General features: G+C 41.6%; 1 protein-coding gene and 1 pseudogene across 1 annotated transcript in view; one reads left to right on the top strand and one right to left on the bottom strand.

Moving 5' to 3' along the window:
- CMTM8 (CKLF like MARVEL transmembrane domain containing 8) overlaps positions 1 to 23,680 on the bottom strand; it is a 109,457-nt gene that overhangs the window by 71,337 nt on the left and 14,440 nt on the right. The gene's annotated exons all lie outside the window — the stretch shown is intronic.
- On the top strand, positions 7,982 to 8,530 carry LOC142861587 (ubiquitin-conjugating enzyme E2 variant 2 pseudogene; annotated as a pseudogene).

Below are 23,680 nucleotides of genomic sequence, written 5' to 3'. Positions count from 1 at the left end.
ACCAAGTTGTGTAATGTCAGTATGAATAGAAAAAAAACAAACCAAATTTGCAAATTAAATAGAACACAAAACCACAAACCCAGTGAAATTCAAATCAACAACACTAGTTATTTTTATGAAACTAGACCATTGTTTGCAACTTAAACATAGGGCTGAGAGAAGCTGTGTAGGTTCTCTTGGGTTTACTGAGTCCGTCCTATAACATATCCGATATGATAATGACATATTCTATGTAATTCTCCAACTACTTTAGCCTTCCTGGGCTGTGACATTACTTAGCCTACACTTGGTCCAACCAGAGGCTTATATAATCAGTCTGCCTTGTTCCTTTGTCACTAACCCATGACAAATTATTACAACTGAGCACCAAGGTGACTGCAAACACAAACACAAGTGTATGTCCAGAAATCACCTGGCAGCCCTTGTGTAAATTTAATATCCCAGAATTTGCTTATATCACTAAAATAACACACAAAAAAATATTTTTAAATCACTGAAAATACAAACACTGGCCCAAGCCTGAGAAATGCCAGCATGTTGGATCAAGTCTAAACTCCATGTTCTGGCACAAAAGGCCTCCACAGATTTGGCCTTGAATGATCGGTTTCACATATAACACGTTTTAGAAAAGCAAATTAACATATACACGTATTACATTATCCATACCCACACAAAATTGTTCTGAACTGTAATTATATTAAATATGTTTATTTGGGAAAGAACTGACATCTTTATAATATTGATGTTTCCCACTCATGAATATGCTACAGCTTTCCATTTATTTAGATCTTTATCTTTCAATGAAGTTTCATAGTTTTGCTCCATAAAGGTCATATATATGTTTTAAAAATTATATTTGCAAATTGCCTATTACTTGTACACAGAAATGGAATCGACATTTGTATTATGATTTTATATTGGGCAATCTTGCTGAACATTATAATTCTAGTCATTTGTAAACGTTCTTGGATTTTCTTTGTAGATAAATAATATTGACTATGAATAATGACAGTTTGGTTTCTTTCTTTCCAATCCTTATATTTCTTATTCTCATCTTACTACACTGGTTAGGACCTCCAGCACTATGAATATACATGGTGATAGTGAACATCTTTATGTTCCTGATTGTAGAAGGGGAAGCTCTAATGTTTCATCACAAGTATGACTTTGCTAGAAGTTTCGGTGGCTGATCATACATGTTCTATGCATCCATTTCAGGCAGACCGGCTTTCTTGTCTTCTTGTTAATATGTCATTAACAGCATATTGGTTAGGACAAATTAGGATGGACAAGAAAAACAAAGAAAAAACTTTTTTATTTTTTTATTTTATTTTTTTGAGACAGAGTCTCACTTTGTTGCCCAGGCTAGAGTGAGTGCCATGGTGTCAGCCTAGCTCACAGCAACCTCAATCTCCTGGGCTCAAGCGATCCTCCTGCCTCAGCCTCCCAAGTAGCTGGGACTACAGGCATGCACCACCATGCCCGGCTAATTTTTTTTTATATATATATTAGTCGGCCAATTAATTTCTTTCTATTTATAATAGAAACGGGGTCTCACTCTTGCTCAGGGTGGTTTCAAACTCCTGACCTCGAGCAATCCGCCCGCCTCGGCCTCCCAGAGTGCTAGGATTACAGGCGTGAGCCACCGAGCCCCGCCAAGAAAAAACTTTCAAAAAATAGCATACTGGCATCATTGCTGGTATTATCACTTCAGATAATATTTTGGGTGTTGGGCTCAGTACTTACTGTACATTCTTTTTCTTCTCCTAGTCTGGAAAGCTCTCTCCTTTCTTTTCTATTATTTATCCTTCAAGGCTCCTTTTAGATTCCACCTCCTCCAGGAAGCCTTCTCTGATACCAAGGCTCTCTGAAGCTTCCTGACTTCAAACTCATTTGGGGAAATGCCATCAGGGTTTGTCTTAAAGACCACAGAGTCTACGGCAGAGCTCAACCTTGAGGCCCAGTGGACAATTCTGTTTAGCACACATAGTACTGGCTAACATAGTGTTTTGAGAATTTTAAAAAAGGTTAATCTGGAGATTTTTAATTAAATTTCAAATTTAGGGCTTCTCTGAAAAATCAGAAGATTTGCTATCATTGGGCCCTTCATTTCTCCGTGGGCACAATTAGCTGTAGCCAAATAGCAGCGCCCCCTTCAGGTGGAAATTGCAATCTCTGGTTTACCACTGACCCACTGCTCCCTACTGCTTGCTTTGCTCATTTATGCTGCCTGCCTGGCACCCATATGCAGTTGATTTTGTGACCTCTGGTGTAAAAGAAGCTGTGGCCAGGTATGATGACTTATGCCTGCAATTCTAGCACTTTGGGAGGGTGAGGCAGGAGGATCACTTGAGCCGAGGAGTTCAAGGCTACAGTGAGCTATGATGGTGCCACTGCACTCTAGCCTAGGTAACAGGGCAAAACTCTGTCTCAAAAAAAGAAAGAAAGAAATTGCAAGACACTAAGTATCAGGACTCTGGTTTTGTCACTTGCTGGTATGATCTTAGGTAAGTCACTAATTCTTTTGAGCCTTGGTTTCCTCTCCATGAAAATGAGCTAATGATACGTACCTCGACTAATTAATAGTTGTAGGAAATTCAAATAAGATAGCCTATTGGAAACCAAAAAGTGGTTTAGAAATGACAGCCGTATTTCTGTCTAGTTCACATGTATGAAAGTCAGTTCCTCAACTAAATTCTAAGCTCCTTGAGAGCAAGGATCTGTCATCTAAAACTCTGTGTTTGCAGAGTCCTGAACATGGAGAGACAAAGATGTTACGAGAAGACCATGCATAGTAGTGGCAGGCCAACTGTGTTCACATTCCAGGTCTAGCTATGTAATATCTGGCAAGTGACTTAATCCTCCGGAACCTTAGTTTTACAATCCACAATAATACATGTCAAGTAAAAAGAATATACCATGTGAATTAAGATTTTGTAAATCTTTTTTCTGAAAAGCCATGAATGGATCATCTTATCTCTTTCTTGCCAAACTTCAAATATGCGATACTACTTTGTGCAGGTCAGTTGGCAAATGAATTTCCAGATTCTTTAGTGGTTTTCTCTGTAATCCTACCAACAGCCTCCAGTTAATTTTCCTATCTCCTTCACTCACAACCAAAGCCTGAATCAGAATCTCTTCTCTCATCCTTTGTGATTTGGCCATCTCTGTAAGGTTGAGGTAATACATAAAATAAGTGATATATGTAAAATAATGTGTACTTTTATTCAAAGAATACGTTTCTAAAATATTTATTCTGATTCCATCAATCTAATCAAACTCAAAAAGTATTTATGTATTCTACTAAAGCTTTATCTCCTCAACTGTTTTAATTTAACCTTATTCTGAATTAAGACCCCTTTGTAACTCCTATCATAAAGACAAAACATAAAACATTACTATATTTCACCCAATTTATACTAAAATTTATTTGAACACTAAAAAAAATAATGCACCTGGTAATCATTTACTAGTATTAACACCTGAAGTGTTTCAAGATTTTAAGACTAAGGGCAATATCACATTGGTCTCCAACCTGTTTAGGAAAAACATATCTGCGGGTCTTAGGCCAAACTTTGAAAAAAAAAATTGTGACTTTGTGTCATGTTAACTCTGATAAAGACAAAAAAAATGAAGAAAAACTTCAAATTGAGAGGAGTGGCTGTGTGTATTTGTGTGTGTGTGTCTGAAAAAATGGAGACAATCTTACCTAATCTAGATTCCAACATTACAGAAGGTACCCAATAAACATGGTGGGTAAGTGCCAGGTACCTTAACATACTGTTTCATTGTAGTTCTCAAAGCAACCTTCTCATGTATTAGGTCAGGATAACTACCGTAGGCAGAAAAAGGAATTTAATGGCTATTACCTAATCCCAAATAAAAGAAGCAAGGCAGCCACAAACACGACTCCACTGCACATCACCATTACACTTTATTTTTTTCCAGAGGTGCTATCTTGAGAACCATTACACTTTTAAAGCAGAGAAACCCGAGTTTCAGAGGGCCTGAGGGCCCTGTCCAGGCTCAGAGCTGAGAGGCTGGACGGGCAGGGTGTGAGCCCAAATCTCACCGTTCCAGCAGACAAGGGCACCTGGAGAACATTCTACAGCCTAGAGCTAAGAACACGTCTGTTGCATTTCCACATGGGAAACGGTACTGAGCCTACAAAGCTTCCTGAGGAAAATCCAGGCTGGGTTTACTTAGACTACAGGGGCAGCCGCCTTCTCCACCCAGAGAGAAACCCATTGCACAGATCCACTTTGGTGGAGGACATTCACTTTGCCACCAAAGCATTGAGTCTCCACAGTATCTGCGTGTGCCTGTGGCCAGCAGCCTGGATAGCAGGCTTGCCCACAACGGCAGGGCCTACCGCAGTGAACACACTGTGGCCTGCTGCCTAGTTTTGTACGGCCTGCAAACTGACAGTGGTTTTTATATATTTATTTATTTATTTTGAGACAGGGTCTCACTCTGTTGCCCAGGCTAGAGTGCCGTGGCGTCAGCCTAGCTCACAGCAGCCTCAAACTCCTGGGCTCAAGCGATCCTCCAGCCTCAGCCTCCCAAGTAGCTGGGACTACAGGCATGCGCCACCATGCCTGGCTAATTTTTTCTATATATATTTTTTCATGAGCCAATTAATTTCTTTCTATTTTTAGTAGAGACAGGGTCTTGCTCTTTGCTCAGGCTGGTCTCAAACTCCTGAGCTCAAACGATCCTCCCGCCTTGGCCTCCCAGAGTGCTAGGATTACAGGCGTGAGCCACTGTGCCTGGCCCAGTTTTTATATATTTAAATGGTTAAAAAAAAAAAAGAATATTTTGTGACATGAAAACTAGGAAATTCAAATTTCAGTGTTTTTACAAACTTTTAAAGATTTAAAATTTTTAATTTTAAATCTCATATTTAAATGTGCCACACGCATTCATTTAAATATTGTCTTGGCCACTTGTGTCCAAAGTAGCAGAGGTGAAGAGCTGCGACAGAGACTGCGGGCCTGCAAAGCCTCAACCATTACTATCTGGCCCTTAACAAGAAACATCTGCCGCCCCTGGAGTTGAGAGTTTGCTCTCCAGCAGGCCCTGAGCTTTACCTACATTACATATACTTAATTTACCCAGTGTCCTGAGGAGGAGGTAGGTCCCCACTGCAGCACCAACAGGACAGCCTCAGAGAGTTTGTCACCTATGCCCATAATTACTCCTTCATCCAAACACTGGAGTATAGGCCAGGCGCCGTGGCTCACGCCTGTAACCCTAGCACTCTAGAAGGCTGAGGCGGGCAGATCGCTCAAGGTCAGGAGTTCGAAACCAGCCTGAGTAAGAGCAAGACCCCGTCTCTACTATAAATAGAAAGAAATTAATTGGCCAACTAAAATATATAGAAAAAAAATTAGCTGGGCATGGTGGCGCATGCCTGTAGTCCCAGCTACTGAGGCAGGAGGATTGCTTGAGCCCAGGAGTTTGAGGTTGCTGTGAGCTAGGCTGACGGCCATGACACTCTAGCCCGGGCAACAGAGTGAGACCCGGGCAACAGAGTGAGACTCTGTCTCAAAAAAAAAAAAAAAAAAGCAAACACTGGAGAATAAAAGATGGGTGTCAGGCACTGTGCTAGGAGCTGGGGAATTTAGCAGTGAACATGGATGCGACGTTCGCTTTCGAGGAGTTTCTATTCTCATGGGGGGGAGAAAGGCAAAAAGCAAATATGTAGTTAACAATCACATTAAGTGCTAAGGCAATCACATTAAGTGCTAAGAGAAAAAGGCACCACCCAGCAGGGGTAATGTGGGATTGAACCCAGGCTCTGTCGCTAACATCCTGCCTTTTAAAAAACGTTTAATTCTAAATTACAGACTCACAAGAAGTTGCAAAAATAGTACAGAGACATCTTACATAGCCATCACCCAACTTCTCCAGTAGTGGCATCGTACGTAGCTATAGCACTTTATCAAAACCAGGAAAGTGACACGGACACACTACATTTAACCAGTCTACAGTGTTTACAAAGATCTCACCCCTTTTTTGCATATACGTATTATTATTTCTGTGTGTGGTGTATCTTTGTGTATAATTCTACGCAAGGTCCCTGCTTTTTCCTACTGTATTTATTACCTAACCTCGAACCAAACCACCTCCAGCAAATACACAATGCTGCCCTAAAAGCAATAATATTTAGGGACTGTTCTCTACCCTCCCTAAGGAATCTCTGTTGGTTTTGGATCAGGTCAGATGACCAGAAGGTATGTTCTGTGACCACCTTAGCTGGGGCCTCAGACTCTCCATCAAACTGCCCTTCAAAGTCAGGGCTTCCACTTTCCCCTGTATAAGGAAAAGCCACATGAATCTTGCGTCTGCATTTCTCCTAAGTTCTCTTGAGAACAAGACCTAGGACATTGCTCAAAACTCCTAATATAACTGCTCACATGAGAAAACTCCCAAAATAGAGCCAGGAAAAAACAAAAACAGAAACCTCTCCCTCAAACAACTGATAGGCTTCTTCCTTTCCAGTAAGGACAACTGTAATACCATTCATTTATTCAGTGAAATAAGTATTGCATTCCTTCTGGCTTCCAGGTACTGGAGTACAAAGATGAATAGACACAGTTCATGCCCACTGGGAGCTGTGATCCCAGCAAGGCAGGTGGCAGGGACAGACACGAATCACCTAGAATATCTACTAAAAGTCCTATGTCCACTCTTAAAATGATACTATTTAATCAGTTACTTGAATTTTTCAATAAAAAAAAACACAACCATTTGTGGTGGCTCAATGCCTATAATCTTAGCACTCTGGGAGGCCAGAGTGGGAGGATCTCTTGAAGCCAGGAGTTTGAAATCAGCCTGGGCAATAGCGACACCCGTCTCTACAAAAATAAAAATAAAAAAATTAGCCGGGCGTGGTGGTGTGCACCTGTCGTCACAGCTACTCAGGAGGCTGAGGCAGAAGGATCACTTGAGTCTAGGAGTTGGAGGCTGCAGTGAGCTGTGAGGAGGCCGCTACACTCCAGCCTGGGTGACAGAGCAAGATCTCATCTCAAAAAACAAACAAAAAGCTATAACATGATGACTAATGTGGAAAAAATTATGAGCAATGATGCACAAGCTAGCAAAGGTGAGGACAGGTGAAGTGCTGGGCAGGGGAGCAGCGCCCAGGCCCGGATTCCCCAGGCACCCGGTTTGCAGGAAGCATCGGGCTGCGCGTGATTCTCTGCCACAGTCCCGGGCTGAACCCTCGGGGCTCACCTGCTGCTTCCTCCAGTTCTTTCAGGTCCTATTTCTTTTTTTCACTTTTCTGATTTGTTAAATCTAAGTGTCTATTTGCGTGTGGGTCTATGTATACCCACAAAGCTCCTTCAAATCCTCTCTGGAAAGAAGTGGGCTATCAATATTTACAAATGGACTTCCAGAAAAGACACCAAAGACACCTGAACACACCGAGAGCTCTGTTTTCCGGCCACGGACTCACAGCACATTTGAGCAGCTGCCTGCACGGCCTCACTTCTGCATTATTCCTCCCCGGGGCCTCCCTGACTCCTCAGTTCTCAAAGTGCACGGGGGGAGGGGAGCTGTGCGTGTGCACGTATGAAACAAGTTGAGGATGTGTTTAGTGTCAACACAAATCCTGGGAGCCAGAGACGGTGACCATCCTGCTAGGTGGGGAGGGACACACACAACCACCAGCTGCCCAGCCTGAAATGCCAACGAGCGCCACCAGCTGCTCCACGTGTGTGGGGAAGGAAGCTAACTCTCCTGTCACATGCTGGTCACTTTACACGTGCACTCCCACTACAGGTGGGAGCCTTGTCCACAAGGCAAGCATGCCAACGCCTACTGCAGTTCCCCACAGCGACTGCAGAACAGGAGCCGCAGCAAGAGCTCAAGAGATAGTGGCTCATGGGTGGGGAGGGGGCCGCCAGCCCCCATGGTGGGGGCAGAGTGCCACTCTTTGCCTTAAAAAAAAGAGAGAGAGGGGCTGCAGGAGAAGATGGCGGTCTCAACAGGAGTTAAAGTTCCTCGTAATTTTCGCTTGTTGGAAGAACGTGAAGAAAGACAAAAAGGAGTAGGCGATGGTACGGTTAGCTGGGGCCTAGAAGATGATGAAGATATGACACTTACAAGGTGGACAGGCATGATTATTGGGCCACCAAGGACAAATTATGAAAACAGAATATACAGCTTGAAAGTAGAATGTGGATCTAAATACCCAGAAGCTCCTCCATCAGTTAGATTTGTAACAAAAATTAATATGAATGGAATAAATAATTCCAGTGGGATGGTGGATGCAAGGAGCATACCAGTGTTAGCAAAATGGCAAAATTCATATAGCATTAAAGTTGTACTTCAAGAGCTAAGACGTCTAATGATGTCCAAAGAAAATATGAAGCTTCCACAGCCACCAGAAGGACAAACATACAACAATTAATTTTAGTGGATCTCAAACTTGTCTTAAATCAACAACCTTCTACTCATGTTAATGTCTTGATTAAATATCACAATGCAAAATACCCACACATTAAGTAAAAGAATTCCACCTGGTAAACATAACCTGGACATTTGTATTAAATAAGAATATATTTATTATATGTACACCCATTATGTTTTCAGGTAACAGGAGGAAAAATGCAGCACAATTTTTTTTCTCTTGTTAAGGCATTGTCATTTAAATATAAACCTGGAATACTCGAGACAGAATTCAGGTTTACAAGATGAAAGTGTGAAGAGTTGTCAGATGGCAGTGGAAGCATGTGTGTTTCTGAAAAGTAAAAATCTCAAGAAGGAAAAACAGAACTATCCACACGCAGAACTGTCCAAAGAAAAAAATAAATAAATAAATAAAAAAAAAAGAAAAACAGAACTGGCATGCGTTAATCCATCTTGCTCAGTGAAAGAGCTGCAGTTGACATTATTTAAAGTAGCAGGTACAATGAATATTGTCACAAATTGTGTTAATTTTTGAAGTGGTGTGGGTGCTGACTACTAGTAGTATCAAAAATATGTTCAGGATTGTTTTGATACCTGTATTTATAATAAAAAATGTGTGTGGGGGGTTGATGAGTTTCTGTTAAAAGCTGTTCCTGTGTGTTACATGTAATAGACATGGTAAATATTTGTTTACAGTCTTTGTTTAACAAACCACACATTTAAGTTTAAGTGAAGTCAAGAAAAAGGAAATAGGTGTACGGATATGTGATTTTGAGATTAAAGTTAGTCTTAAAATGTAAATAAAATGTGGAACGTGTGTCCTCAAAAAAAAAAAAAAAAGAGAGAGAGAGAGATAGTGGCTCAGTCTGAAAAAAAGAAACTTACATGGCCTTTCTCCCAATTAGAGCCGATTCGCAAAGTTTTGCTGCGCCCCATGTAGATGTCATTGATAAAACACAGACTGTCCCAAGGTGTGAAAAGAAAGACCTAAATACAGTGACAATAGTAACAGCGGACACTAACTGAACATGTTTCCCTAGGGCTTGGGCTAAGGCAGATTTCTCAACCTTGTTTTTCATTTTTCATTTCCCGATCCCCCAAGAACCTTTCTAAAAATATCCTCTCCCCTCATGAATTTTTTTTTTTCTTTCAACAACACATTTAGTGCCCATTATGTGCAAGGAGCAATTTTAAACCCTGGGGATACAGCAACGAAAAGCCCAGTTTCTACTCTCATCCAGCTCGTGTTCCAGCGGGAGTATCAGACCAAAAAAATGAAATAAAATAAATAGCACATAAGCAAGATGGTGATAAATGCTATGGGAAAAATAAGGCAGGCTAAGGGAATAAGGGTTTACGTGGTGTTTGTGGAAAGGAGGTGCTGCAACAAGACAGGTATCTGGGGAAGCTTGGGTCTAGGCAGGGGGAAGAGAAAATGCAAATGCTGAAAACTGGAGCACAAAGCTCTGTGTCACAAAAGGAGCAAGAGGCCAGGGCAGCTGACCCAGGAGGGAAGCAGGATATGAGGTCAGAGAGTTAAGGGAGGGTCCTGGGGGATCTTGTAAATTGTACAGACTTTGGCTCTTACTGCAGATGCGATGGGAAGTGGGATAACATGACACACCTTACCAGGATCTCTCCGGCTGCTGTGCTGAGGGCAGACTGGGGGCGGGGCGTAGAAGCAGGGAGATCATTTAAGAAGCAATTATAAAAATAAGACAAGAGAGGATGTTATTTGGCTGAGGGTAATAATACTGCAGGTGGTGAGAAGTGAAAACATTCTGGGTAGATGTTTCTAAAATTTTTTCTAATATAGCCAAATCACCATTCTCACAGGTAAAAATAATGAGCAATAATTATTTACTATCAAATACCTTATCAACATTCAAATGATCTTGATCATTTCATAATTATTTTATTGTTGTTTGTGTCAATATCCAAATAAGGTACATATATTGTAACCGATTGACATTTATCTCTTAAGTCTCTCTTCATCTATAGGTGCCTCCTCCATTACTTTCTTTTTCTTTAAAATGTGTGTTTTTTTTTGGTTTTGATTTTTTTTTTTGGAGACAGAGTCTCGCTTTGTTGCCCAGGCTAGAGTGAGTGCCGTGGCGTCAGCCTAGCTCACAGCAACCTCAAACTCCTGGGCTCAAGCAATCCTCCTGCCTCAGCCTCCCGAGTAGCTGGGACTACAGGCATGCACCACCATGCTCGGTTAATTTTTTCTATATATATTAGTTGGCCAATTAATTTCTATTTATAGTAGAGCCGGGGTCTCGCTGTTGCTCAGGCTGGTTTTGAACTCCTGACCTCAAGCAATCCTCCCGCCTCGGCCTCCCAGAGTGCTAGGGTTACAGGCGTGAGCCACCACGCCTGACCAAAATTAGCAATTTATACATAAGGATGTGACAACAGAGAGAGAACTGAATTTGGGAAAGGAAACGGGGGGGGGGGGGGGGGGGCTGACATCCTCAGAGGGAGTTTGCCAAGCCTGAAAGGGGGAGAAGGCGATTCTAAACAGAGGCGACCACAAGCATAAAAGCATGAAGGCGCTTTGAAAGAGATTATCAAGGCATAGGTGATGGCGCAACCTCAAATGTCTACAGGGACCAAGCAGGTAACATGTCACGTATAAGGCAGTAAATGGATATGACCCTTGGTGTGCAAAGCCCGCCGCAGCACAGAACAGAGTTGTCCACACTATCCACTCTCACCTTTAGTATGAAGCGAGTTTCAGCTATTCTCATGACCACATGGATGAAGTCCACATTTGCCCGGGCTCATCCGCAGCCAGATGTGGCCATGCTTGCACGTCCCGACCAACGGGGTGTGAGAGGAAATGATACATGCAACTTCCAGGTTGGGTCTTTTCGAGACAGAGTCTCACTCCGTCACCCAAGGTAGAGTACAGTGGCATCATCATAGCTCACTACAACCTCAAACTCCTAGGGTTAAGGGATCCTCCTGCTTCAGCCCCCTGAGTAGCTGGGACAACGGGTGCGGCCACCATGCCCAGCTAATTTTTTTTTCTGTTTTTAGTAGAGACAGGGTCTTCCTGTTGGCTCAGGCTGGTCTCAAACTCCTGAGCTCGAGCAATCCTCCCGCCTTGGCCTCCCAGAGTGCTACGATTATAGGCATGAGCCACTGCACCCAGTCCCAGGTGGGGTCTTGAAATGATGCACTTTCCACTTCGCCTTCCTACAGTAGGCCAGAAACAGAAAGTGGGAAACATGGTAGCATCTGGGACCAGAAGATGGAATCCACAGTAGAGGACAGAGAGAAAACAAGACAGAAGTAGCCTAGGTCACTGGCACTATGGAGTCATATTTGCCCTGGGCAATTAGTGCTTTGTCACATGAGAGAAAAACAAGTTTCTACCTTGTTTAAGCCACTTATTTTGGTCTTTGTTACAAAAGTCAAATATGCATCTTGACTAACACACTGACATGCAGAGGGCAGCCACTTTTTGGCTCCAAAGGATTATTGCAGCCATGAAGGATTGTGGGCTCAGTATTATGCATTTGTCTAATTTTCTAAGAGAATGTGGAAATCTAGATTTTTTTTTTATAATATCTGGCTTTTACATATTGGCAACTTATTTTGATTTTTGACACCCTACAGTCCAACACAACTGGTCTGGTGGCCAGTGTCATTTCTATTTCACAGGCTTCTCTGCAACAAAGACCTTTCATTAGAATAAAATAATTTAGGGTGATAACATAATATAGGATGATAGAGTCTTTTGAGTTCGGGCAACACAAGGCAGTTCCCACCAATTTTCGTCCCATGCAGCCCCCACTCCCTGGAGCATGGACTGACCGAGCCCGTAAGCAGCAGCAACCATGCAGCCTCAGCCACCCACAGCCTCACCACGGGGGCCTCCCTAGATGGCATCGGCCTTTGCCAAGCTGAACACCGTTCCTTTCTCTCTGTTCCTTCCCCTCTCCTTTCCTTTCTTTCTTTCTTTTCTTTTCTTTTTCTTTTTGAGACAGAGTCTCACTCTGTTGCCCGAGCTAGAGTGCCATGGCATCAGCCTAGCTCACAGCAACCTCAAACTCCTGGGCTCAAGCAATCCTCCTGCCTCAGCCTCCTGAGTAGCTGGGACTACAGGCATGCGCCACCATGCCCGGCTAATTTATATATATATATATAATTTATATATAAAAAAATATATACATATATATTTTTTTTTACTTGGCCAATTAATTTCTTTCTATTTTTAGTTGAGACAGGGTCTCACTCTTGCTCAGGCTGGTCTCAAACTCCTGACCTTGAGCGATCCTCCCGCCTCAGCCTCCCAGAGTGCTAGGATTACAGGCATGAGCCACCACGCCCAGCCCTCCCCCCTTTTCAAGATGAAAGAATTTCTCAGGAAAAGCGGCTGGATAATAATATCATGGAAATAGCACCCATTTATGCAAAAAAAAAAAACAAAAAAAACCCAGCAGATGAAGAAGGCATCCTTCAGTTCATGCAGAAGTTCTGGTAGCCTCACCGAACAAGTTCATCCAGATAAACAGCTCCTTGCAGGAGGAGTGGGAGGTGGTAAAAAGAAAGACACAGAAGGTGCACTACCCAGTGCTCATTTCGTAGGGCCCACTGACAAGGTTTGTTACAAGAAAATAACCACAGTGGCATCCGGAGAGCCCCAGCTAATGCTCACTTCTGAAAACCAAAGATCTTGTGTGACGCAACGTCAGCGGAGCCTGGCTTTCTCCTCCGGATTCAGGTAAAACACCCATGCGTTGGCCATGATTAGCCACAGGCAGTTACTCTAATAGCTAGCCGGCAGTGCCTCCATCAAGGCGTTGCTCATACAGGCTCACACCACTTGCTATCCTCTCAAGCCGATACCAAGATAAGGGGAATACCGCAGCAGTACTGTTGCACAAGGAGCACGAGGAACAGACTAAAAACAATCATGCTGTAGAAAAAGAGGTCCCTGTTTCGAGGCCCTCTGCCCCCTAGGGAGCTGCTTCCTGGCTGGGTGAGGAGTCCTGGCTCCCTGGTGCTCTCGCTGGATTCAGATACACAGTTTGGAGGTAGGAGTTGGAGAGGGCTTCCCTGCAGAGCAGAGGGAGGAGGATTTGGAGATGAGAAGGATGAGTAATCCAGAAGGGAAGGGTGATAAAAACAAGAGGAGGTGGCTGGGCGAGGTGGCTCATGCCTGTAATCCCAGCACTCTGGGAGGCCGAGGTGGGCGGATCGCTTGAAGTCAGGAGTTCGAGACCAGCCTGAGCAAGAGCGAGACCCTGTCTCTACTAAAAATAGAAAGAAATTAATTGGCCAACTAAAATTATATATAGAAAAAATTAGCCGGGCATGGTGGCACATGCCTGTAGTCCCAGCTACTCGGGAGGCTGAGGCAGGAGGATTGCTTGAGCCCAGGAGTTTGAGGTTGCTGTGAGCTAGGCTGACGCCACAGCACTCACTCTAGCCAGGGCAACAAAGTGAGACTCTGTCTCAAAAACAAACAAACAAAAACAAAAAACCAAGAGGACAAAGAGAATGGAGTGGGAGGTAGGTTTGCATGCTCTAAGAGCCTCTGCCTCTGTCACTGGTCAACACTTAAAACCAACCCACCACTGGGAGCCAGTGGGCTTCTTACGGACACCACAGATGGGCAACAGCAAAGGGTAAAGGGGGCAGGTGAGAAGGCAAAAAAGGCCAAGAGAACATGGGCCATTTGAGAATTAACAGAAGTATGTACATAGGAGGCCTTTGGGTTCCTCACACAGAGATACTGAGATTCTGAGCAATTTCAGACACCCTTGAGGGACAGGGAGGACCCCACACCATTTGGTTAATATCGCCACCTCCAAAACAAGAGTTATGAGCTCTTGCTATGTACCAGGCACTGTGTTAAACAACTGACGTGAATTTGTGTTCAATTCTTTCAATGACTCCAAGACATATGTATTATAGAAATATATATCATTAGCCATACTTTAGAGATGGTTTTAAAACGTTAACTATTTTGCTTCATTGAAGAACACAGAGCTAAGAGTAGCAGGGCCAGGACTGAAAGCCAAGTCTATTATAGCTCCAAATTCTGTGTCATTTCTGTTCAGAAACAGGTCACATTCAGTTTTCAGGAAAGTGATTCTGGTTAGAGCCACCAATTATGAGACACGCTGCCATTCCGTGCCTCCTGATGTGGGCCACTAGGAAGGACACGACATCATTTCAGTGGGATTCCTGCCAACATTACACAGCCTGAATCTACTCATAAGGAACCATCACACAAACTCAGTCTGCGGAGCATTCCACAGAACAGTTCACTTGGATTCCTCAAATTCCCAAGGTCATGAAAGACTTGGAAAGATTAAGGAACTGCTCCAGATTAAAGGACACTAAAGAGACATGACAACACATGATCTTGGGCTATTATCTTGGACAGGGAAAAAGGATATAAAGAACAATATTAGGACGGTTTAGTAAAATTTGAGTATGGACTGTATGTTACTGTCAAGGGTAAATTTGCTGAACTTGATAGTTATACTTTGCTTATGTAGGAGAATATGCTTGTCCTTTGGAGATGCATGTTAAAATATCTGGGGTGTTCAGGGCCATGATATCTGCAACCAACTCTAAGATGGTTCCACAAAAATATTAAGTAGAAAGACAGACAAGGAAGGCGGGAGGAGGAAGCAGGATATTTATCTTTGAGAAACCACAGTGAATGTATGAAGAAGTTCATTATACTCTCCTTACAATTTTACTTAGCAACTTAAACATTTTTAAAATTAAAAATTTTTAAATATTCTGACTTCAATTTCTAGTCATAAGACAGACTGGGTATCTTCCCAAATGAAACAAGTGTGGATAAAATATAAAACAATTTTAAAACGTTGCTGAGCTTACATGAAAGGAAAGAATCCAAAGAAGCCAAAAATAAATTTATCAAATTTGTCTATTCAAATTTATTAAAAAAAGCAGTTATCCTGGGGAGTTATCAAATGCCAAAGCCAACTTCCACACAAAGTTTGTTAAACCTTGGGGACCCCTAAGCTTCCACCTTTTTTTTTTTGTTCCTAAACAGCTTGAGGTATAATTCATACTTTTTTATTTTTTTATTTTTTTTATTTTTTATTTTTCACGATGCACAGAGACTGGGAAAATTCATACTTTTTTATTTGATTCTATTTTTGAGACAGGGTCTAACTCTGTTGCCTGGGCGCTAGAGTGCATGCTGCCATCATAGCTCACTGCAACCTCAAACTCCTGGGCTCAGGTTATCCTCCCACTTCAGCTACCTGAGTAGTTGGGACTATAGTACACTCTGCCATGCTCAGCTAATTTTTCCATTTCTGATAGAGATGAAGTCTTGTTATGTTGCTCAGGCTGGTCTTGAACTACTGGCCTCAAGCAATCCTCCTGCCTCAGCCTCCCAAAGTGCTAGGATTATAGGCGTAAACCACTATGCCAGGACAAGATATAACTCATACATCATAAAATTCACCTTTAAAAAGTGTACAATTCAGTAATTATTAGTATATTCACAGAGCTGTGTAGCCATCACAACTATCTAACTTCAGAACATTTTCATCGTCCCTCCCAAAAAAAATCACACCCATTAGCAGTCACTCTCCACTCCTCCCTCTTCTCTAGCCCCTGGCAAGCACCAATCTACTTTCTGTTTCTATGGAGCTGCCTATTCTGGATATTTCATATAAATAGAATCCTACAATATTTGGCCTTGTATGTCTGACTTCTTTCACTTAGCATAATGTTTTCAAGGGTTATCCATGGTTTAGCATGTTTTGGTACTTTAATTTTTTTCTTGCCAAAGAATATTCCATTGTACAGATACTTTGTTTATCCATTCATCAGTTAATGGGCATCAGAGTTGTTTCCACCGCTTGGCTATTATGAATAATGCTGCTATGAACATTCATGTAGGCCGGGCAAGGTGGCTCACGCCTATAATCCCAGCACTTTGGGAGGCCGAGGTAGGAGGATCACTTGCAGGAGCTGCTCAATTGTATTCCAAAGTAGCTGTACCATTTTACAATCCGAACAGCAATAGACATATGAGAGTTCCAGTTTCTCTACATCCTTGCCAGTATTTGTCATCGTCTCTCTTTTTAATTGTAGCCATCTTAGTATGTGTGAAATAGTATCTCATTGTGGTTTTGGTTTGTATTTCCCTAAAGACTAATGATACCGAGCATCTTTTCTTGTGCTTACTTGGCCATCTGTGTTATCTTCTCTGGAGAAGAAATCTGTCTATCCAAATCCTTTGTCAAGCTTCCATCTAGGTGCTGGATTGTGGGAGGCAACTAAAGCCCAGGACCCATCCAGGGTGAAAAATCTAGGGAAACCACCCATATAAAGCTAGGATTTTATACCTGCTGACTTTCCTCAGGAAAAAAAAAAAAAAAAAGCTAGGATTTTGAAAGACCATCCTTCAGTGTGAAGGTGGACAAAAGTTAACTCACTGTCCAGAGGGAGCAGCAAGATAACTTAGGTATCTCAATCTTGGCAATGAGTAGAAGGTGAAATTTACAGCCACACTCAATCTCTCAGTTGGGTTGGGTCTGTGTCTACAAAAGCTATAAAGAACATAGTAGATCTGAAAAAGTTAAAGAATTTCTGGAACTACAAGAGTACTGAAATTAAAACTTCAATGAATGGAGTAAACAGTTAAATAAATAATTATTAAAATTAAACATACAGAAGTAATAATAACTAAAATGCAGCTTAGGTACCCAGACTTGGAAATTATCAATTTAAAAAGATATAGAAGGCTGGGCGCGGTGGCTCATGCCTGTAATCCTAGCACTCTGGGAGGCCTATGGGGGCGGATCGCTCGAGGTCAGGAGTTCAAAACCAGCCTGAGCAAGAGCGAGACCCCGTCTCTACTAGAAATAGAAATAAATTAATTGGCCAACTAAAAATATGTAGAAAAAATTAGGTGGGCATGGTGGTGCATGCCTGTAGCCCCACCTACTTGGGAGGCTGAGGCAGGAGAATCGCTTGAGCCCAGGAGTTTAAGGTTGCTGTGAGCTAAGCTGATGCCAGGGCACTCTAGCCTGGGCAACAGAGTGAGACTCTGTGTCAAAAAAAAAAAAAGACATAGAAGATAGAGTCTAAGGATCTAACATATATTTAATTAGAATTTCTGAAGTAGATTAAATAAAATGGAAATGACAATATTCCCAATATTTCAAGAGATAATGGCTGAGAATTTTCCAATATTGTTGAAAGATCAGTAAGAAGCGATCCTCCTGCCTCAGCCTCCCAAAGTTTCAAGGTTTCAAGATAACCCTTAAAACATTATGCTAAGTGAAAGAAGTCAGACATAAAAGGCCAAATATTGTAGGATTCCATTTATATGAAATGTCCAGAATAGGCAACTCCATAGAAACAGAAAGTAGATTGGTGCTTACCAGGGGCTGTAGGAGAGGGAGGAATGGAGAGTGACTGCTTTAGATCTAAGAATCCCAACCAAATCCCAGGATAAATAAAAAATCCTCAGCTAGGCATATCATAATGAGGTTGCTGTACACAAAGAAAATTTTAAAAACAAAAGTAGCTAAATTAAAAAGGAATGGCAACTTTCAATTTGACTGCCAACTTCAATAGCAACCATGGAAACCAAAAAGACAGAAGAATGACACCTTCGATGCACTGAGACAAAAATAACTGTTAACTTAGAATTCTATAACCTGTATAATTTATCTTTCAAGAATGAGGAAGAAAAAGATTTTCAGAAAAACAAAAACAGATGGGAGGTTTGAGATGTAAGAAGGAACAATGAGCAAAGATATCAGACAACTCTGTGGGCTGTGGGTAAAGCCAAACTGTGGAATAATTCCTCCCTTGTAGGTGGAAAAGTAGCTAGAACTAAACAACTAGAAAATATCATAAATTTTCTGAGTTAGAGTTCTGAGGTCATTGTATTTATTTAGGAGCAGGGAAAGATATTAATTTTAGCCTGTACAACGGACTAAGTATGCATGTTAAAAAAAGCTAGAGAATCTACTAAAAGAACAGAGCATAACTTCCAAACAAACAGAAGAAAGAAAGGCAATAAGAAATACTAAAGGAAAAATTAATCAGTCCAACGGATGGCAAGTTAGGAGACCATCAACATAGAAGGGGTAAATTATAGTACATTCATAAAATGAAATACAACTTTAAAAGTTAAGGAACAACAGCTACATATACCAACATGAAAAACACTCAATGGCTCACACCTGTAATCCTAGCACTCTGAGAGGCTGAGGCAGGAGGATCGCTCAAGGTCAGGAGTTCAAAACCAGCCTGAGCAAGAGCGAGACCCCATCTCTACTAAAAATAGAAAGAAATTAATTGGCCAACTAAAAATATATAGAAAAAGTTAGCCAGGCATGGTGGTGCATGCCTATAGTCCCAGCTACTTGGGAGGCTGAGGCAGGAGGATCCCTTGAGCCCAGGAGTTTGAGGTTGCTGTGAGCTAGGCAGACACCATGGCACTCTAGCCAGGGCAACAAAGTGAGACTCTGTCTCAAAAAAAGAAAAGAAAAGAAAAACACTCAATGATGAATCGAAGAAGTAAATCACAGAAGAAAACACTATACGATTCAATAGTCTGTAAAGTGCAAAACAAGCCAAAATCTAAACAATACTTAGGTTTGTATTTCCCCAAAGACTAACAATATCGAGCATCCTTTCAATATGCAATTCGAGCATATTGGTCATTCATGTATCTTCTTTGGAAAAGAAATTTGTCTATTCAAATCTTTTGTCATTTTGAACCTTATGGAACACAGAATATATATATCCTTAAAGAAAGAAAAAACAAACAAACAAAAAACAGGACAGTGGTTACCTCTGCAGAAGAGGGCAGAGCCTACAAAAGGGCCTCTAAAATATGGTAAGGTTCTGCTTCTTAAGTTCAGTGGTTGGCATACAGTTACTTGTTTTATTATGATTTAAATTGACATGTGTTTTAGTACTGTATGATATTTCACAAAAAAGTTTTAGTGAAAAAAAAGGAAGGAATCTTATTAATAGTTCCAGGGGCATGCAGAAGACACCTCCCCATTTCTCAATTATACAGGTCAGCGCTGAACCCTCGTGGTCTGACCTTTTCTAGTATCTTAGCAGACTGGAAATGTAAGTGTCAACTCCCATCTGAGCTCTCAAAGCCACCCTGGTATTAACCAGTGACCTAGTTAACTGAGCCTTGGTGTTCCACCTTTCATAAAAATCAACCTAATCACAGAAAGGGATGTAAAAAGAAATCTAACATTAGCTTTCCAGGACAGTCTGAACAATAGCTCATGATTCGAAATGTGAATGAGAAGGAAAACTGCTCAAGATTCATGTCACAGTTAAAGGAATCTTAGACGTAATTTCCAAAGTATAAGCTAGTAGAATGTTAAATACGGCTAGTATAGATCTCCTCAAACATCTCTATCTCTAAGGAAATTCTGGGCCTGTGAAACCAGAAGAAGGTCAGAGCCTCAAAGCACACAGAGTCTGTTTTACACTCCCTAAAGTCAACCTAGAGTTGAAGGGAGATGAGCTGACAAGTCCTCAATATTTTTCCCTCCTGACTGCTGAGCACAGTGTCAGGCAACACAACTGCTTCCTGTCTCTACAGGGGCTTGTGGGAGGATGCCCCTGCAAGCCTGCTCAAGGTCTGGTGCTTCAGATCAAGTGCTTCTTTTTCTAAAATGATCTTGGATGCTTTTTAACCTTGGTAGATGTAGATTTCTTATTGCATCCCATAAAAGCTCATTTTCAAGATTTCTGTCCTATCTCAAGCCCTTTCTGGAAACAAGGCAGGTTACAAATAAACAATAAAGATGTCTTTCTCCTCTGAATGCTTTCTCGCTCAGAAAGTGTTATAATTAGCCTTTGGATAGATGAAGGAGAGGGTAAGGCAAGATAAGGAATGAGGTCAGAGCTTTCCATGTTTACCAACACAGGTCATTAAACTCAAGCCTCTGGAGAACTAACCTGCTTTGAATAAAGTCTACAGGAACATAAATTAATGGAATCTTCCCGCTGTACCCTCAAAGCTGGCATCACTCATGACATGGCTAGATCATTCCATTAATCTTTCACAAAGTCTAACATGAACTCCTCATGTTAAAAGTTAAAATAAGCAGATCTCTGTGGTTCTTCATGTAGCTTTTAAGCTTTCTTGAAAGGTATGATTCTCATCCTAACCCCAGTACATACCAAAGACGATAAATTCTATGCTTACAATTATTGCTGGGTGTGTGGAAACTCACTAGAGGCTGAGATATGGCCACTCAATCCAAATACAGCCCGGTCCAAGCAGAATTAATCTACAAAGTGTAGACCCACCGAGGGAAGAAGGGAAGAAATAAACCTACATTTGCCAAAGAAACAAACTAATATTTACCTCTGGGATGGGACTTTCGTGTGTTTTAGCTCACTTTATCTTCTGCTAACACGTGACATCATCTTTACCTTTCTCGTTATTATAGATGGAAGTTCGGTAAATATTAGGTTAGTTGCGCGGAGTCACACAGCTAGATAGCAAATGTGTGTCTTAACTGAAAAAAAGGCAAGTGCTTAGAATGCTGCAGAAGCGCAACAAATCTCATGTGGCCTTTCACCTCCAGCAGTGACCCGGCCAGAATTCAGTGAAAGTGGATGTAGTAACTATTCCATGCGGGTCCACTCAGCTCTACTCTGGTCCCCTTGGCAGTGGGCACTAATGCTTACTAGAGACAGGAAAGCCAGGTGACAGCTCAGGTTCCACACATGAGGATGTGGCTTTGGCAGACACGCCCATCCTACCCTTTAGAAGGCAAAAGATGGCATCATGGCCCACAGCACGTGCTTTGGCTGCTTCTGCGACACCACCAGCAGACCCAGCCATGGAGGCACTGGCTTTTCCGAGGCAGCTGTAACTGAAACCCCAGTGTCCCATTCCTAGCTTCATAGTGTTGAGAGGCAGGTCAGGGGGCAGTCATTTGGTCCCATGGGTCACAATGGAGACAACGGAAGTCCAGGACGCAGCAGATGTGAGAGTAGATCCCACTTCCTCACCCTCATGCTTGTGACAGGCCAGTTCCGTGGTATGGTTCTGTGAGGCGCTTCCAGGCGCTGAGAGCCTGCTCTTCCAACCCTACACCAAATTTAGGAGCCATCTAATGATGGCTAATAAATCCCTTGCCACTTCAACTGGGCAGACTGGACTGTCACTAACTGAACCCCAACCAAGACAATGGATATCCTACTTTCCCATGGAAGGGAGATGCTAGTGGGCTGGTACCGTGGATCTCATGGTTGGGTATGGAGGCAGGAAAAGAATTAGATGGGATTTGTTTAATCTTGCACTCCACAAGGGTGTGGCTGACTCATTCATGTGTGATTTAGGAACTGTTTCCTCAAGTCATGGCTCAACCAGAAATGGAAATGAAAGAAAGGAGGGATTCCCCTCCACCTGGGGCTGGTTTATTATCAAGTGAGATAATAAATGTGAAAATTCTTTAAGTGGTAGAATGTTTATCTAAAGGAAAGTACTGCAACCTTCCTGGAAATAGCACTAGTCATAAATCTTAGCCAAAAAAAAAAGAAACAAACTGTATTCTGCATCTGTTAAATTTTAGTTTGAACTTTCTCTGTGAGGTAAATAAAGGACCAAAGCCCTAAAAGGAATAAACAAACGCTTCTTGAATTTCAGCTCAAATTTGAAAACCTGAGGTTTTTTTCCTACTATGATCGAATATCTTCCTAAGCATACTTTCCATGGCTTACATCCTATCATTGATCTTTGGTTTAAATAAAAATAGAAAGATGCTACTTACCACTGTATTCTAAGAGCTAGACAGATTCTGGCACACAGCAAATATTCAACATGTTTTTGATGATAGAATAAACAAGCTATGCATTATTGATTTATACTGTAAAACTCACAGTTTTAGACCAGGAGAGACCTAATCCTAAAATATAACCTGAGACAGAGGAACAGCTGAGTTTCCCTCTTAGGAACTAGAGGAGTGTGAATCCCTTTTCCCAAAATCAATCTGTGTGTTATATAAAAATCCAATATAATTTGACAAAGGAAAGGGGCACAGCAGTGAATGACTTAAAAAAAAATTCTAAAGGTCAACTTGAAGAATAAACATGTGAAAACTGGGGAAAAACTTTTTAAAACTCACAACTGGGGTGGATTACCCTATCACGTGTTAAATGTATTATAGAAATACAGATATTAAAACATGGGAACATGGACTAGACTAGAAAGTGTAGCGTTGAACCCAAGTAGATACAAGAATTAAGTAAATGAAAAAAAGGACGCAATCCAGGTAAGTGAATGCAGAATGGATTTATCAATATAAAATGTTGGGACAACATGGAAAACAAGGTTAGAACCCAAATTTGTACCTTAAAATAAATGTCAACATTAAAGTTAAATATTTTAAAGTACCATAAAAATAGGTAAATATTAATATATAATTATATTTAGCTTTGTTACTGAGATAGTACTTTCTAAGCATGACACCCCATGTGAGGAAAACATAAAGACTGACATATTTGAAGATAAACTTTAGATTTTTTATAAATAAAATCACTATACATAAAACAAAGGGATGATACATTGGAAAAATATTTGCAACACAGAAAGGTCAATATTCTTTATATACATTAAAAATATCTGGGCCGGGTACCAGTGGATCATGCCTGTAATCCTAGCACTCTGGGAGGCCAAGGAGGGTGGATTGCCTGAGGTCAGGAGTTCAAAACCAGCCTGAGCAACAGCGAGACTCCATCTCTACTAGAAATAGAAATAAATTAATTGGCCAACTAATATATATAGAAAAAATTAGCCGGGCATAGTGGTACATGCCTGTAGTCCCAGCTACTCGGGAGGCTGAGGCAGGAGGATTGCTTGAGCCCAGGAGTTTGAGGTTGCTGTGAGCTAGGCTGACACCACAGCACTCACTCTAGCCTGGGCAACAAAGTGAGGCTCTGTCTCTTAAAAAAAAAAAAAATATCTGTAACAACTGAACATCTTTGTAGCTGTCAAGACCTGTATGTTGACCTCTTTATCTTCCCTAAATCCCACTGAAATGACCCCACCCCCCCAAAAAAAAATTTTTTTAAATACATAGCAATGCTGAAAAGCTAGAAAGAGTTGCAACAGCAGCATGGGGCAAGCCAGGGATTCCCGAGAGGCACCTGGGAACAAACTAATGAGAAGCAAAGGGCTTTCCAGTCTGCAGTTCTGAAGAGGAAAATAGAGGACATATCAAAAAGGCAAGTTTCCAAGCAGACCCTCAGTTAA

Source organism: Microcebus murinus, chromosome 1 (assembly GCF_040939455.1).
Source record: "Microcebus murinus isolate Inina chromosome 1, M.murinus_Inina_mat1.0, whole genome shotgun sequence".
Taxonomy (NCBI): Eukaryota; Metazoa; Chordata; class Mammalia; order Primates; family Cheirogaleidae; genus Microcebus; species Microcebus murinus.
This window is presented reverse-complemented; position numbering and strand designations above follow the sequence as displayed.